Source organism: Cetorhinus maximus, unplaced genomic scaffold (genome assembly GCF_964194155.1).
Source record: "Cetorhinus maximus unplaced genomic scaffold, sCetMax3.hap1.1 HAP1_SCAFFOLD_72, whole genome shotgun sequence".
Classification (NCBI taxonomy): domain Eukaryota; kingdom Metazoa; phylum Chordata; class Chondrichthyes; order Lamniformes; family Cetorhinidae; genus Cetorhinus; species Cetorhinus maximus.
The window spans coordinates 998,105-1,014,850 of NW_027596106.1; positions in this window are offsets into that span (position 1 = coordinate 998,105).

Sequence of the window (16,746 nt, forward strand, 5' to 3'; positions counted from 1 at the left end):
TGACTGATGTACAGTCAGGAGTGACAAAGCAGAGTGATATTGCTGGGCTTCAGACGGTATGAAAGAAAAAAACATTTTATAAGCTTTGCTATCCATTAAATGATCTCTTGCGGTCACCCATACTCTGCAACGTCCAATGCTTCACTCTTTCAATACAAATACAGGGACAGTACCAAATCCGGAATCTGAGGAACTCCCGACACGAAAATACACTCTCCCTCCATCATCGATCTCAGCAGGGTCTGAAATATCAGCTACCCATCTGGAGGGGAATTCTTCAGATAATATTCGCTCAATAATATCTGAAATGGCATACTGAATGGAGCAGAACTCTGAGGCTGAGGGGAGAGGGATGTTGTGACTGAGGGGCCCTGGGTGTGTCTGAGGGGTGTGGGATGTAGTGACTGAGGTAATTGCACACACTGAGTGGTGGGAGTAATACAGGGGGTGCGATGCAGCGAATCGGAGTATTAGGCAGCAGTGAGTGAGGGTTTTGGGAAGCAGTGATTGAGTGGAGTCTGATGTAGAGACTGCCGGTAGTGAGATGTAGTGACTGAAGGGATTGGAAGTAATTGAGGGGAGTGGAGTGTAGCGACTGAGGGTATTGGGACGCAGAAACAGAGGAAAGTGGGAGGCAGTAGTGACTGAGGGCAGTGGGGTGTAGTGACTTGGGGACTGGGATGTTGCGAATTAGGAGAGTCGGATGTAATGAACTAGTGAACCGGGCTTTACTGACTGTGGTACATTCAGGACTGAGAGAGCAGAGTGACATTGGAGAGTTTCAGACTGTATAAAGTATGCAGTGAATCATTTTCTGAACTTTCCTACAAATTAAATGATCGCTTGAGGTAATCCAAACGCAAAAATCTCCAATGTTCCCTTACTTCACTGCAGGTCCAGGCATAACACCAACTCCGGAATCTGAAGAACAGTCCACTCGAAGATCCACTTACCCTGCATGATCAAGCCCAACAAGATCTGAAATATCAGATAAAGTGCAAATTCGGCATAAAGTCTTCACACAATATGATCGCTGAAATTTCATACTGAAGGGAGCGGAATGGAGAGAATGAGGGGAGTGGGACCTATGACTGAGGGCAGTGGTATGTAGTAACTGAGGGGAGCGAGACATATGACTGAGGGGAGTGGGATGTACTAACTGTGCGGAGTGGATGTAGTGACTGAGAGAACTGTGATGGAGAGACTGAGGGGAGTGGTATGTAGTGACTGAGGGGAGCGGGATGAATGAATGCGATGAGTGGGATGACTTGACTGAAGGGAGTAGGATTTCACGACTGAGGGCAGCTGGATGTAGTGATTGAGGGGATTGGGATCTGCTAACTGAGGAAGGTGGGGTGTAGTATCTGGATGCAGTGGGTTGTAGAGACCTAGGGGAGTGAGACTCAGTGACTGAGGTGGTGGGATGTAGTGACTTGGGGGAGGAAGATGCATTGAGAGAGGGGGTGGGATGCAGTGACTGAGGGGAGTGAGATGCAGTGACTGAAGGGAGTGAAAAGCAGTGACTGAGGTGAGTGGTTTGCTTTGACTGAGGGTGTAGGATGCAGTGACTGAGGGGATTGAGATGCAATAACTGAGGACGTGGGATGCAGTGACTGTGGGGAGTGGGATGGAGTGAATGAGGAGAGTGGCATGCAGTGACTGAGAGGAGTGGGATGCAGGGACTGAGGGTGTAGGATCCAGTGGCTGAGGGGAGTGTGATGCAGTTACTGAGGCGGTGGGATGCAGTGACTGAAGTGAATGGGATTCAGTAACTGAGGGGGTGGAATGCAGTGACTGAGGGGAATGAGATGCAGTAACTGAGGGAGTGGGATGCAGGAACTGAGGTAAGAGGGATGGGATGGGGTGTAGTGACTTTGTAAAAATTCAAGTGAAGCCCAACAGGTTCTGCAATTTCAGGTATCAGTCTGGACGGGATATTCTACAGAATATCTTCACACAGTATGATCGGGGAAATCTCGTTACGAAAGTAGCGTGATGGTGAGGCTTGGTTAAAGGTTTCTCGTGACTGTGTGGTCTGGGATGCAGTGGCTGAAGGAACATTTTTGGAGAGACTGCTGGGCGTTGTATACAGTGACTGAGAGGAGTGACATGCAGTGACTGGGGAGGGGGGCGGGAGTAGGGATGCAGACCCTGAGGGGACTGAGATGTAGTGACTGAGGGGAGTGGGTTGCAGTGACTGAGGGGAGTGAGATGCAGTGTCTGAAGTGGTGGGATGCAGTAGCTCAGGGGAGTTGGATGCAGTGACTGATGTGAGTTTGATGCAGCGAATTGATGGAGCGGTGTACAGTGATTGAGGTGTTTGCAATTTCGCGATTAAAGAGATGGAGTGTAGTGATTGAGGTCAGTGGGATGCAGTGATTCGGGGTGTGACGCCACAAGCCTGGTGAGTGGCACAGAGTGAGTTAGGGGCGTGGGAATCAGTGAGTGAGATTAGGGAGAAGCAGTGACCTGGGGGTTGCGGGATCCAGCTACTGAGGGGATTGGATATAATGCATGAGGAGAGTGGGATCTCGAGACAGAAGGGATGGGACAGAGAAGAGTGCGGTATACCCACTCAGGGGAGTGAGGTGTAGTGACTGTAGCGAGTGGAATGCAGCGATTTTGGGGAGTGGGATCTCATGTCTGAGGGAAGTGGGCATATCAATTGAGGGTATTGGGATCTAATGACAAAGCGCACAGGGATGCCATGCCTGAGGGAAGTGTAATGTAGTCACTGAAGGGAATGCGATGTATTAAAAGAAGAGAGTGGGATGTAGAGGCTGGGCGGAGTGGGATGGAGTGAATGAGGAAAGTGGGATGTAATTTATTAGGAGAGCGGGATGATGTGACTGGAGGGAGTGGAATGTAGAGGCTGAGGGAAGTGGAATGTAGTGACTGATTAGAGTGGAATGTAATGGCTGAGGGGAGTGCGATGCAGTGACTGGGTGGAGTGAGATACAGTGACTGAACAGAATGGGAAGCACTGAGTGAGGGTTTGGGGTGCAGAGATTGTGTGGACTGCGAGTTAATGACTGAGTCGAGTGAGAGGCAATGACATGGGATTGTGATATAATGTATGATGGTAGTGGGATGTAGTGACTGAGGGGAGTGGGATGTATTGAGGGAGCGACTGGGATTTAGTGACTGGGCCACATCAGGAGTGAAAGAGAATTGTGAAATTGGTGCAATTCAGCTAGTATTAATGGTGAAGTGAATCCTTTCCTGACCTTTTCAGCCAACCAAATGATCTCATGAGTTTGTTCAGCCTCTGCAATCTCCCATGTTTCCTTACTTCATTGCAGATCCAGGATCAAATCAAACTCCGGAATTTGAGTAACACTCAACAGGAAAATCCACTGACAGTGCATCCTCTGGCCCAACAGGTTCAGAAATAACGGCTAACAGTCTGGATGGGATAATGTACAGAGAAACTTCACACATTATAATCACTGGAACCATAAACTGAAGGGCGTACCATGCAGAGATTAGGGGAGTTGGATGTAGTGCCTGAAGTCAATGGTATGAAGTGACTGAAGGAAGTGGTATGTCATGGCTGGGCGAAGAGGGACGGGCTGACTGAGGTGAGTGGTATGGAGTGAGTTAGCGGAGTCAAATGCAGTGAGTGAGTAAATTTGGAGCAGTGAGTGAGGGGATTGCGGAGCAGTGAGATGGGGGAGCGAGATTGAGTTAGCTGTGGAGAGAGTGATCGCGTAACTGAGGGCAATGGGGTGCAGTGACGCGGGGTAGGACGCAGTAGGTGAGGGGAGTGTGATGGAATAAGTTCGGGGAGTGGTCGGTAGTGAGTGAGGTAAGTGGGTAGGAGTGATTGAGATGAGTGAGAATCAGTGACTGAGAGGAGTGTGGTATGGGTATAGTGATTGAGTGGATTGGGATGCCGTGACTGAAAGCGGTGGGATGCAGTTACTGAGAAGATTCGCGTGTAAAATCTCGGGGAGTGGGATGTAGTGACACGGGGTGGGAGTCACATAGTGAGGGAAGTGGTAGTTAGTTACTCAGGTGAAGTCAGGAGTGACGGAGCAGAATGTGACTGATGGATTTCAGACTGTATAAATGATGAAGTAAATCATTACCTCAACTTTCCCACCAATTAATTGATCTATTGAGGAGATCTGCACACTGCAATCTCCCATGTCTCCTCACTTCATTGCAGATCCAGGGACAACACCAACTCCGCAATCTGAGGAACATTCGACTGGAAAACCCACTGACGCTGCATCATCGAGCCCCACATGATCTTAGATATCAGTTTTCAATCAGGAGCTTATAGTCAACAGAAAACTTAAGTGAACTGACTGAGGGATGCAGTAACTGATGGGTGTGGATTCGAATGTGTTAGTGGAGTGGAATGCAGTGAGTGAGGAGCATGGGATGCAGTGGCTGAGGGGAGAGGCGTGAAGTGACTGAGGTGAGTGGGGTGCAGTTACTAAGGTGAGTAGAATGTAGTGACTGAGCTGAGTGGGATATCAGGACTGAGAGGAGCGGATGCCAAGATTCATGGGTGTGGGATGGAGTGACTGAGTGGAGTTGGCTGTCATGTGAGATGTCTGGGAGTCAATGACTGAGGGGGGTGGGGTGCATTGATTCGAGATGGGATGGACTGAGGGAGTGGTAGTGAAATGGAGTGAGTTAGAGGAGTGATATTTAATAACTGAGGGGAATGCGATGGAGTGACAGAGGGGAAAGGGATGTAATGACGGAGGTGAGTCGGGTACAGTGACTGGGGGACTGGGACGCAGTGACGCAGGGTTTGGGATGTAGTGACTGAGGGAAGTGGGATGTAGTGACTGAGGGAAGTGGGATGCAGTGACTGAGGGGATTGCGACGCAGTGACTGAGGGGAGTGGGATTCAGTGACTGAGGGGAGAGGGATGTAGTGAATTAGGGGAGTTTGACGCAGTTACTAAGTGGAGTTGGACGCAGTGAGTCAGTGCATTGGGATTTAGTGATTGAAGTTGTTTTGCATTACTTTCCTAATTGGGCACCTTTTCTCTCTTCCTCCATTTTCCAGTCACACCTTTTCACTCTCACTCCTTTTTTCAACTTCCCCACCCTCACTACAGTTGTTTTTCACCTGTTATCTCCCTCCTGTTGACCGCTCCATGCTGATGATTAAGTTTTGCCGGGCTCTCCCAGAATTTGGAGATTTTCGGCCCGGCTAGTGAATATCTCAGTTGAAATGTAGTTGATTCTGCAGCTGAGGGTTTCTGACGAATTCCTTGGTGAATCGTGGTCCAGACTGATTCGCTGTGATGAATCAATGATATCAGGTTAGCCACTAAGTGAGGTTGTGCATAACAGAAGAACAGAAGACATAGGAGCAGGATTAGAAAATTCGGTCCATAGAACCTTCTCCCCCATTCAATATCATCATGGCTGATCTTGGGATTCACATGCACTTTCCTGCCTGCTCCCTATATCCATTCATTCCTTCAGAGACCAAAACTCTATTGATCTCAGTTTTAAAATGTTTGTAGGAAACCATTCATTGCCCTGAACAATCATTCAGAATCGCTGTTAAATCCCTGTCCTTTCGGAATGCGCCTTTAGGGAAGGAAATCTGCCGTCCTTTCCCGCTCTGGCCTCTATGTGACTCCAGTTCCAAAAGCAATGCGAACTGCTAACTGTCCTCTGAAATGGCCCAGACAGCTACTAATTTGCACCAGGCCGCTACGGACTGCAGGTCTTCATGAAGGCGCCTGCCCACCACCTCCTCAAGGTCAGCTGTGGGTGGACAGGAAATGCTGGCCTTACCCGCGACGCAGACCACAGAACAAAATATAACAATGCAAATCGTGTATTCGCTTTGTGTGAAATCATTGGAAACAGGGGCCGCAACTTTGTAAATATTTTCTCAGCTTCCTTCTCAATAACCTGTCTCTGTGTCAGTTATGGCTTAATCTCTCTGTCCCCCTTCCCTCTCTCTCTCTTTATCATTCCCTATGACAAGACGTAAACATGGGATGAAAATGACATAAGGAGAGGTAACAAGGTGCTGACAGTGAAGAGAAAGGATAGGGAATGATATACTGGAAGGTTAGAATTGAGATAAGATGGAGTGAGATGAAGAGAGATATGGAGAGGGATAACTGAAAAAGGGGATGATGAGCTGGATTAGAGGAAGCAGAACATAAACGGAAGTGATTTTTCGAAATACAAACTGTGCCCTACATGAAATGCAGAGTATGTTTAAACTGCTGGTGTTGTGACTGTTGTGTTTAGACAGTAACTACAAGACGATTCGCGTGAAGGTCACTTCAGTGAGAGGGCTCAATGAAGAAAGAGCGAGGGATATCATTATGGATCGGGTGAGAGACTGCACTGTACTGAGAACAAACAAAGAGATGAACAAGATCCTCCCTTTCACACTCTGCATTCACTAATCGGAATTCCCCCTTCAGATAACTGCTCCTATTTCCCCTCTGGTTCTTCCCCTGTCCATTGATCAGAAAAAGAGCAGAACTAGCCATAAAGGTATTTGTCTACAAAAGCAGGTCGTGGGCTTGAGATCGTGCGGCGAGTAACTCAGCTGCTGACTCCCCAAAGCCTGTGCAACATCTACAGGGAAAGGTCAGGAGCGTGATGTCAAACTCCCCACTTACCTGGTTGAATGCAGCATCTGTAAAACTCAAGACGCTCAACACCATCCAGGACAAAGCAAACCCATTGATTGGCAACCCATCAAAAAACATTCACTACCTCCTCCACCGACGCACAGTAATAGCAGCGTGTACCATCTACATGATGCACTGCAGAAACTCACCAAGGCCCCTTAGAGAGCACGTTCCAAACCCACGACCACTACCATCTTGAAGGACAAGGGCAGAAGATGCATGGGAACACCACCGCCTGGAAGCCCACATCCCATGAATGAACAAAGAACTGAGAAATTTCTCATTATCAGTCCATCCCTCACATATCCAATCATTCTGACCAATCCCTCCCTTGATTCTGTTGCTCATCCATCATTTCTTCTGTTTGCGGCAGCTCCAGAAGGATCAATGTCTAATCGGCTTGAAGCGCAAAGACATTCAGTGCTCAGGTGTGGACCATCCACAACCGTGAAAGAAATGGAGAGTGTCACCGAGCAGCCGTGATCCAATCTCCGTGTGCTTTAGAAACCCGCTCCATGACGGCTATGCTTTACCTTCAGCTTCTTTAACACAATGAACCTGTCAGCAAAGTGATCATCTACAACTTGCCATGTGTGATTCTGATACCGCTATTAATTCAGCTCCATACTGCAAGAGTGGTGGATGTATTTCAGCCTTTGCTTTGCTAAACAGAGAATGAGTTCACTCTTTTAAATCAGTGACCTGTGGTCAGACTGAAGCCAGACTGACCCTCCAGATCCGGACCGTTACAGGAATAACGTGATCTATTGTTTCATGAAAGCTTCGATTAAAGATCTCCCAATGTTTACAGACCCTAAAGTTTCAAGGAACTGTCAACACTGAGGACGGGCAGAGGAACAACCGATAGTCCCTTGTCGAAGGTCAACCTCTGGGAAGGTATCATGTTTTTAATCAATGTTTCTGTCGAATGAGGGGTTAATTTGATGCTGGGCTTTGCAGGATAAAAAATAGACTTACAAGTCAAGATTTTATTTGATATAAGAATAATTTCTTGTGACAAGAGCTGTGTTAGATCTGCTGTATAATATAAGTTCATGTTGCTGTGACAGAAAGTAAATGTCAGGGGAGCAACTGAATTTACTGAAGTTACTGCTGTGAGGCGGATTGAATGACATTTTCCTTACACTAAATTTTATTTCTGAGGAAGTGATAAGTGAGTTTTTTTTTATCATTTGCACTGGCGACCATCAATAGAAATGCTGCCAAATGTTCCATTGACCCTACAGGGTAAACCTGTCAAACTGTGCAGGTCTGCAAGCAGGTCTTACATTGATGGGCAATCAGACAAGGAAATCTCTCATTTAGAAAGGCATCAATAAAATTGCAGAAACAAAGATGCATTCCAATTCCAAGGGTTAGAGTGTTTGAATACTGAGCTTACAACTGGAACACGCTTAAATCTGTGATCATCTGCTCTAATGGGAAATCTGATTAATTTGAAACTTTATGTGCCATTGTTATTGCATGAATGTTGTGCTCAATAAATGTCTGAATGCTTAACCTGTACGTTTCAAGAGCCTATTTCATTTTTCTGTGATGGCCGGGTCATCTGAAACCTTTTAATCTCTCTCTCCCTCTCTCCCTCGCTCTCTCGCTCCCACTCTCTCCCTCTCTCTCTCTCTCTCCCTCTCTCTCCCTCTCTCATCATCTCTCTCCCTCTCTCTCCATCTCTCTCCCTCTCTCTCCCTCTCTCATCATCTCTCTCCCCCTCTCTCTCTCTCCCTCCCTCTCTCTCTCTCTCCCTCCCTCTCTCTCTCTCTCTCTATCTCTCTCTCCCTCCCTCTCTCTCTCTCTCTCTCTCCCCCTCCGTCTCTCTCTCTCTCTCTCTCTCTCTCCCTCTCTCTCTCTCTCTCTCCCTCTATCTCTCCCTCTCTCTCTCTCTCTCTCCCTCTATCTCTCCCTCTCTCTCTCTCTCTGTAAGGGCTTCTCACTGAGTGGTGAGGGGCAGCATCAGACGGGATAGGAGTGTGAGTTCTGAGTTCGTTCCACAATCGTAGCTCCCGGGGTCAAAGCCTCTTCGTAAAGCCTTTTCACTGTCTTGCAATTAAATAGGTTCAATCCCAACCTCTGCTGGCAGCTCATCGCCACTTCAGGCGCTGCCCTTTGCCAGTCTCAGAGAAGTTAATTTACTGCAAGGCTGCATGTGGAAACAGGTTGATGAGTTGTGAACATTGATCAATATTGTAAGAGATTGAAGTTTGCAGCGGGCTGCACTGTCCGCTCGGGGCGTGAATTCGCCCTTTTACCAGCTGACCCTGTGAATGAACTCTTTCCTCCTTCCCCGTTGGAGATATTGGCTGGAAATGGTAGCTGGGGATTATTTCAGACTTCAATGTGGACATTCGATTCACTTATCAGACTCTAATCCCAATTCAGAATGGAAGTAGATACACTGCGCTGTGACCTGTGAACCCTCTGCAACACATTTCAATGTTTAACCCGACATATTGGATCTTGCTAAAAGTTGTTACTAAATATGTCTCCAAGATATTGTTGTCAATTTCACACACGAATTCTTTGTCCAGAAAAAAAAACGTAGCAAACACAAAAACAAAACATGGGAGAGAATGTATTTCCCCATCTTTACAGCCTTTATTCACAATGTGTTCCTGCTGGCCCAGAAATGAAGAGCTCTGCAAAGTATTACAATTTTTCAGCTCTTGGTCTGCACTGCTTTAGGTTATGGTGATACAGAGAGAGACCAGCTGAGTTGGAATTCAAATACACTACCTCCATTCCTGCCCCTTATTTACTGTGCCAGTCACAAACTTCAAATACGCTCCAAAAGAATTGTCAATGACAGATTTTCTTTCATAAATCAGTGGTGGAATATAGTGTGGGAATGGTGAGTGAAGCTGCTCTGCAGACGGAATGGTTCTTGTTGGTGGTGAATTTAGAAGCTGAAGTTTATTTCTGATGAGGTTCCCAGAGCCTCGAACATCTGAACTGGGGCCTTTGGGAAGAGAAACAGTTCATGCTGCTGTTCCCGTCCTGTCCGCCAGAGGCCGCACGCACTCCCCTCAGGACCTCCTGCTCCACCGGCTCTTCCTCTCAGGGTCACCTCTTGCTCAATCCCGGGCCATGTCGCTGCTCTTTGTCCAACTGCCCCAACATTGCCCCGTGAGATTGAGGACTGTCCCAGCGCAGGGGTTTGTAGAAAAATGAGCCGCCATTGCTCCGGCAACATCTGAGACGCCATATTTCCGCCTGCAGGGGGAGGAATGAAAGGCATAAATGGGAGCACGAGGAGGACATTGGGTCCTTAGAGCCTGTCAATCCTTCACTAAGATCATGGATTACATTAAAGCTTCACTTAGATGCTCTCCCACGCACTCTCACACAGACACCCACACACAAACACACACATGGGACCCTGGTTAATGCTCTTGGACCAGCGTTCCAATCGCACCGCAGAATGTTGAAATTTGAATTCACTAAAAACCTGGTGCTAAATGTCTGATGATGACCATGAAACCATGGTCGATTGTCGCAATAATACCTCTGGTTCACTAGTACCCTTTAGGAAAGAAAATCTGCCATCCTTACCTGTCATAAATTTGAATTTTGATCGTCAGCAACATGGTGGTTCACTCATAAATACCCTTGAAGTGGCCATTTAAGCCACACAGTCTCAAAAGACTGAAACAGGACTGAGCACCTGGAATCGGCCTAGGAAATTACAAGGGTAAATTCAGCCCTGCCAATCCTGCAAATTCCTCATCATTAGAATCTGGGGGTTTGTGCCAAACTGGGCGAGCTGTCTCGCAAAATAATCAACTGGAAAAGTGGGCCAGAAAATGGCCGATGGAATTTAATGCAGAAAAGTGTGAGGGGTTACATTTTGGAAGGCCAAACCAAGGTAGGAAATACACAGTAAAAGGTAAGGCACTGAGGAGTGCGGAGGAACAAAGGGACCCGTGAGTTCAGATACATAATTCCCTGAAAGTGGCGTCACAGGTAGACAAGGTTGTAAAGAAAGCTTTTGGCTTACTGGCCTTCATAAATAAAAGTATTGAGTATAGGATGTGGGATGTTATGGAGAGGTTGTATAAAACATTGGTGAGGCCAACTTTGGAGGATTGTGTGCAGTTCTGGTCGCCTAACTACAGGAAGGATATAAGTAACATTGAGAGAGTGCAGAGAAGATTTCCTAGGATGTTGACGGGTCTTAAGGAGTTGAGTTACAGGGAAAGATTAAACAGGTTAGGACTTTATTCCTTGGAGCATAGAAGAATGTGGGGAGATTTAATAGAAGTTTACGAAATTATGAGTGGTATAGGCAGAATAAATGCGAGTAGGCTCTTTCCACTGAGATTCGGAGAGATAAACAGGAGAGGACATGGCTTTAGTGTTAAAGGGGAAAGGTTTAGGGTGAACATTAGAGGGAATTTCTTCACTCTAAGATTGGTGAGAGTGTGGAACGAGCTACCATCGTGGTAAATGCGGGCTCACTCTTAAGTTTTATGAATACATTGGATAGATACATGGATGGGAGAGGTCTGGAGGGTTATGGACTGGGTGCAGGGCAGTGGGACTAGCGGAATAATATTTCGGCACAGACTAGAAGGGCCGAATGGCCTTTTTTCTGTGCTGTAGTGCCCTACGGTTCTATGGTTATAAATAATACCGTATACACAATGTCACATACACCATCAGCGCTGCGCTGTTTCGAGTCATATCTAGCACAAAGGAAGACGGTTGTGGTTGTTGGCTGTAAGTCATCTCAGCACCACGACATCACTTCAGTTGTTCCCTGGGTTACCCAACCATCTTCAGCTGCTTTTCCAATGAGAAACCTTCGATCATTACGTCAGAAGTGATGATGTTAGCTGATGATTGCACTGTGTTCAACACCATTCGCGACTCCTCAGATATTAAAGCAATCCCTATCAAAATGCAGCAAGACCTAGACAATATCCAGACTTGGGCTCACAAGTCGAATGTAACATTCGCGCCACACAAGAGCGAGCATTGACTATCCCCACAAGAGAGAATCTATCCATCGCCCCTTGATGTCCAATGGCATTACCATCTCTGAATCCCGACTATCAACTTCTGGGAGTTAACATTGACCAGAAACTGGACTGAACTAGTCATATAAATACTACGACTACAAGATCAGGAGGGAAGCTAGGGGGGTAACTCACCACCTGATTCTCCAAAGCCTGTCCAACATCTACAATGCACAAGTCAGGAATGTGACGGAACACTCTCCAATTTTCTTGACGAGTGTGGCTTCCACAGCACTCAAAAAGCGTGACACCATGCAGGACAAATCAGCACGGCTTCACTGGCGCTACATCAACAAATATTTAATACCGACACCGCCGACGCACAGTAGCAGCACTGTGTGCCCTCTACAAGATGCACAGCAGAAACTCACCAAAGCTACTATGACAGCACCTTCCAAACCCAGGGCCACTAGCATCTAGAAGGACAAGGTCAGCAGACACATGGGAACACCACCGCCTGGAAGATTCCCTCCAAGCCACTCACCTTCTTCACCTGGAAACGTTAAGCCCTTCCTTCACTGTCGCTGGGTCAAATTCTTGGAGCTCCCTTCCTAACAGCAATGTGGGTGTACCTACATCACATGAATAGCCGCGGTTCAAAAAAGCATCTCACTACAACGTTCTCAAGGGCAATTAGGGATGCACAATAAATGTTGGCCAGCCAGCGAAGCCCACATCCCTTCATTCAATATAAAGGAAACATACACTGTCTCTCACACACACTCCCACACTCTAACAAACACTGTCACAAATAGGCTCTCTTTCTGTCATACACACACACACAAACACACACGCACTCTCTCCCTCACACACAGACACTCTCTCTCTCTCACAAACTCTCACACTCTGTCACAAATAGGCTCTCTGTCATACACACACACTCTCTCTCTCTCTCACACTCTTACGTTCTCACACTCCCACACAGACGGTCACAAATAGCCTCTCTCTGTTACACACACACACACGCAAAAACACGCACTCTCTCGCCCTCACACACACACACACTCAGGTACTCAGACGCATACATACACACTCTCTCTCTCTCACATACACACACGCGTGCACACTAACACACGCACACTCACACTCACACAAACGCGGGCACACATGCATCACGAACACACACAATCTCTCACGAATACATATACTCTCTCACGCACACTTTCTATCACCCACGTTCTCTCTCACACACATACTCTCTCTCTCACTCTCTCTCCACTCTCACGCACAAACCCCATCATTCACACACTCTCTTTCAGATACTCTCTCACGCACTTTGTCTCTCACACACACTCTCTCTCACAAGAACTCTCTCTCGCCCTCACTCACACTCTCTCACACACATGGTCTCTCCAACAATGACCTGGTATATCACATCACCAAACTCACATATCTGGTGTACCCGGTATATCACCCTCATTCTATCGAGATCTTTAAATATCACCCACACTCCCACAATGCACCTGTTAAATATCCCCACTTCCCCGGTGAACCTGGTGTAAGCACGTTCTCCATGTAGCTGTTATATTACCCTCTTGCCCTGTTGTGCCTGGAATAAACACCAAGCCCATGTACCTGTCTCATCCCTCCCTCGGCCAGTGTTAGACATCACCCCTCGTTGCTGTGGCTGCTTCTGTTGATGTCCAGGTTGCTATGACAGCCAGGAGTGGGCGGGGCATTGATGAGGCTTCGCTTCCCTCTCTGTGCTCCAGTCAATCTGGGCCTCTGTGCAGGGCTGTCAAGCAACTCCATGTGGAACAGACTCTGTCCCTTTGCTCTTTCAGCATAACGACAGCACACCCCCATCCCCTTTGCCTGTTGTCAGCCTAACAACAGCCCCTCTACCAATGGAAATACAAAACAAAATGAAAACATAATGGACATTCTCAGTCAGTCATCCTGACGATCGTTGCATGGATTGAAGAACTCGAGGAAAGGGATATCTCAGCACATTCGTCACCTGCTCCCTGAACTTAACCTGGGTCACGGCGTAAATCCCAGTGTTTGTGCAGCAACTCAGGAGCTGTAGCATGAAGCCCAATTCCATCACAATATATTCTAGATCAACTTGCACATTCCCCAAGAACGATATTCAGCACCACATAACCAAATATTTACTGTTTATGTATATGCATGTACATCAACATCTCCTTATTGTTTGTGTGCATGTGTGTACGTAACAACTTGTTATCGTTTGTGCGTATGTGTTTGACTTGTTGGCTGTTTGTGTGTATGCGTGTGCTTAACAACTTCTTTATTGTTCGTTTGCATGTGTGTACAGAAACACATGTTTACTGTTTCTGTTGGTGTGTTTGTACATAACCTATTTATACAGTTTGATTTCATGTGTGTACATAACCACATGTTTACTGTTTGTGTCTATGTGTGAACATAACCAAATGTTTATTGTGCGAATGTGTGTACATAAAAACTTGTTTGGCGTTTGTGTGAATGCGTGCACATAACTCGTTTACTTTTGCGCATAGCCACCTGTTTATAGTTAGTGTTTAAGTATGTACATAATCGCAGATTTAATTTTGTTTGTATGTGTGAATAAGCACTTGTTTATTGATTGTGTTTATGTCCGTACATAATCACGTGTTTACTGTTTGTGTGCATTTGTGTACATAACCACTTTTTTATTGTGTGCGTGCGCACGTACATAACCAGCTACGTATTGTTTGTCAGCATGTGTCTACATAACCACTTGTTTATTTCTTGTGTGCATGGATGTACATAACCAGGTGTTTGCCGATTGTGGATATGTGTGTGCCTAACTACTTGTTTACTGTCTGGAAGCATGCGTGTCCATAACCACTTGATTATTGTTCGTTTGCATATGTGCACATACACACATGTTTACTGTTTCTCTGTGCGATTGTACATAACCTCTTTTTTATTGTTTGTGTTTATATGCATACATAATCACATGGTTATTTTTTGTGTGTATGTGCGTACATGAACACTTGTGTACTCTTTGTGTGCATGTGTGTATATTGCCACATGTTTGTTGTTTGTGTGTATGTGTGTACATTGCCACATGTTCATTGTTTGTATGCGTATTGTGCAAAACCACTTGTTTTATGTTTCTGTGTATCTATACATACAACCACTTGTTTATTTTATGTTTGTGTGTACACAAACACTTGGTTATAATTTCTGTGTATATGCGTATACAAAAACATTTTATTATTGTTTGTTTGTATGTGTGCACATGACACTTGTTTTTTCATCGATCTTGGTGTTATGGTGACTATTTTACTTGTCAATTATTAGCTCAATCCTGGATGTCGCGAGTTCTCCCTTCATATGGAAATGGACTGCTTCAGTACCTGTGGAGTTGCCAATAGTGCTGAACATTGAGCAATCATCAGCGAGTATCCTCACTTCTGACCTTATGATGGACAGAAGGTCACTGATGAAACAGGCGAAGATGGTCAAACCGAGGGCACTGCTCTGAAGAATTCCTGCTGTGATGTTCTGGAAATGAGATGATTGACCACGAAAAACCACAACAATCTTCCCCTGTGATAGGTATGTCTCCAACCAGCAGATAATTTTCCCTCTGATTCCCATTGACTTCAATTTTGCTCGGGCTCCATGATGCCGCACTCGGTCGAATGCTGCCTTGATGTCAAAGGCAGATAGTCACTCCTCACCTCGGGAGGTCTGCCCTATTTTCGATGTTTGAATCAAGGTAGTAGTGAGGTCAGGATTTGAATGACACTGGCGGAACACAAACTGGGCATCAATGATCAGGTTACTGGTAAGCAAGTGCCACTTGATAGCACTGTTGATGAACCCTTCCATTACTTTAATATTGGAGGCTGAGGGGGCGATAATTGTCTGTTTTGGACTTGTCCTGTTTTTTCTGATCAGGACATAGCTGCACAATATTCAACATTGTTCTTTAGGTACCAGTGTTGTAGCTGTAATGTAACTGCTTGGCTGAGGCGGAGGTGGGCCTTCAGTACTAATAGTCTTCAGTACTATTGCCGGAACATTGTCAGGGTCCAGAGCCGTATCCAATTCCTTCAGCCTTGAGATCACAGGTAGTGCATCGAATTGGCTGACGACAGGCATCTGTGACGCTGCATAGCTCCGGAGAAGGCGGGGATGGATCAGGGCGGAGGCGGAGACAGTTTATCCCTTGTCAGAGCGGAAGACGAGGCGGGGCCTATTACTTCATTGTCAGAGAGGGGGGCGGGATATTTTTCTCCATTGCCAGAGCGAGGGCGTGGCCTGTTGCTTGATTGCCAAAGCGGTGGCGGGGCCTGTTGATTCATTTCCGGGTCGGCGCCGGCAGCTGCCTTTATGATGTCACTGTGGGGTGGGGCCTACTGCTCCGGTGACAGAGTAGGTGTGGCAATGGGGAGATTGCTCATCTTTTGAAACAGAGAGCACAAGCCCTCCTCGACCACCTGGGTCATAAGTGGCCCCTATAAATGGAAACAGGAAAGCTAACCAAACAGAACATGAGCAGGTAGCGGCTAATGTCACAGGGACACGGGGAGAGTGGTGATATCTCAGGTATCCACTGGTAGGGGGAGATATTCCAACTACACCAGATGGGAGTGGATCCGTGTCCAACAGTGAGAAGGGGTATATACCTGCTACACTGTACGCAGGTGGTAATGCCCAGTACATCGGGGCAGAGAGTGAGATAGAACAGGTACAAACATCATTAGAGATAGACTAGATAGACCAGGGTAGGAGGCGATCTACAAGTCATTCTGGGAGAGGGGGATATTGCAGGTGCATCTTGGAAAGGGAGAGAAATGCCAGCAGCAGTGATGGAGCGGTGTGGTATACAAGGTGCACAAGCGAGTCATTTACTCCATACACCGGGTGGTGTGGAGGAAGGCACGATGGCGGCGGAGTGGGAGGGTGGGGAAGGGTCTGTTTATTTATTAGACTGTGGACGGGACGATGATACATCGTATAAGCTGAGGTAGGGGTTAACATACCAGCTACTGCGGGGCAGGAGTTCATATACCGTGTGCACTGCTGAGGGCATTGATATACCTGCTACACTGGGGGAGATAGGATGTTTTACCAGATACACCATGGACGACGCGGGGG